Source organism: Emydura macquarii, unplaced genomic scaffold, assembly GCF_026122565.2.
Source record: "Emydura macquarii macquarii isolate MOO-44397 ecotype Brisbane River unplaced genomic scaffold, CSIRO-AGI_Emac_v2 contig_3420, whole genome shotgun sequence".
Taxonomy (NCBI): Eukaryota; Metazoa; Chordata; order Testudines; family Chelidae; genus Emydura; species Emydura macquarii.
In genome coordinates this window covers 62,177-64,152 of record NW_027133557.1, presented here as the reverse complement: position 1 = coordinate 64,152, position 1,976 = coordinate 62,177, and the positions used below count along the sequence as shown (strand labels likewise).

General features: G+C 41.2%; 1 pseudogene; it reads left to right on the top strand.

Annotated features, from left to right (window-relative positions):
• Window positions 1-731: 731 nt before the first annotated feature.
• On the top strand, window positions 732-1,662 carry LOC137144238 (olfactory receptor 9S13-like; annotated as a pseudogene).
• Window positions 1,663-1,976: the final 314 nt, after the last annotated feature.

Genomic DNA, 1,976 nt, shown 5'->3' with positions numbered 1-1,976 from the left:
CACATCTAGGGTGTTGAACCATGAATATGTGTATTTGCAAGTTTAATTACAGAACAGTTAAAATGAACATTGTTATCAAGGGAGCTATGCTGGCCAGAAGGTAATCCTCAATGTGAGTAAGGGTGGCAGACTTAGACACTTAACACACAATCCAGCTAAAATTTAAGTAACTTGTAGTTAAAAGCAAATACCACACCCTTACATTTGTACTCAGATTTTAGTCTGTCAGTACTCAGGAAAAACTCCCATTGAATGTCCCTGAGTAAGGATATTCTGTACAGAGGTTAAAGCTCTCAACTAGAGCCATTTTAATCGCTCAGAAGGAGAAATGCTGAATAAATAAATAATATATTTATACACTGATTCTGACACTAAAAGAAGTGGAATAATTGATGTAACAGGGCCCATTTCCAGCACTCTGTTATAAACCAATGGCATTGCCCTTAGAGGATTTTGCCCATGTCTTACTCAGCCAAGAAGAAGAGTCCTGAATCATGATTATAGGGGAAAGATGATTACTATGGGCTTTAAAGTAAAAATTTCAACCCTGCCCAAAAAACCCGGGTGTTAGATTTTTTAAGGTATGTAACACCTAATGGGATATTCCAAAACATCTGGGTGTCTAATTCCCATTGGTTTCAAGAACTCTTAGGAGAAGCTTCAATGTATCTTCTATATTTGACTCTTTTTTACCCTTTATCTTGTTCTGTTGTCTAAAGGAAATGTCAGCAATGGAGCCAGTAGGAGAGGGAAACCGCACAGCAGGGCTAGAGTTCATCTTGCTGTGGTTTGGAAGAGGATCAGGGTTTCAGACTGTGCCCTTTGTGATAGTCCCGGAGATTTACATAACAACCATTCTGGGAAACACCATCCTGGTGGTCATCATTAGAGCTGACTCTCACCTTCAAATCCCCATGTACTTCTTCCTCATGAATCTATCACTCTTAGACCTCTGCTACTCCTTCACCATCACCCCAACAGCCACAGTGAGCTTCCTAGCAGGGAGAAAAGCCATTTCCTATAATGGATGTGCCACCCAATTCTTCTTTGCTTTCTTCCTCACACTGAAGCATTTCGCCTGGCAGCGATGGCCTACGATCAATACTCTGCCATCTGCAGCCCACTCCAGTATCCCATTGCCATGTCCAAGTGGGTTTGCATTCAGCTGGTGGTGGGATCCTAGATCTGTGGCTGTGTGAATTCCATGGTACAAACAGGCTTCACCTTTTCCCTGAGCTATTGTGGGTATATTGAGATTGATCATTTCTTCTGTGATGGCCCTCCCCTGATTAGTCTCTCCTGCAGCGACACGTACGTCAATAATCTTGTGATGTTTACCCTATGCAGACTCATCATAGCAACACTGCCCTGATTGTGCTCATCTCCTACATCTATATCATCTCCACCATCCCCAGGATTCACTCTACTGAGGGCAGACAAAGCTGTCTCCACCTGCACCTCCCACATGGCTTTATTTTATGGGACCACTGCTTTCATGTATGCCCAGCCCACTTGGCTATCTTCTCTGTACCAAGGAGAAGTGGTGTCCGTGTTTTATACCCTTTTCATTCCCATGTTGAATCCCTTCATCTACAGACTTAGAACAAAGACGTGAAAGACACTTTGAGAAGGACTCTGGGCAAGAAATGTTTGAAAAAATGAACATTGTCCTTGAACATAGAGATGAAATCCAGTGGGTCACGGTAATGTGCAACATAACAACAAATACTTGCCAAATAGTTATTTATTATTGGGAGCAGTTTTTCAAGTAGAAACAAATAAACCTTTGGGATCCACAGTATTTATCAGTCTATCTCTCAATTTTTCTTTTTTTCTGTGTGCCTGTCTATGGCTTTCTGCCTGTCTCTCTTCCCATTTACATAACTAGCTGGCCTGTAGAATTCATTTCCTCTGGATATTATTTATTTAATTATGTCTTCAGAATCAAATAATGGCTTTGATGTTTATAAGGACTT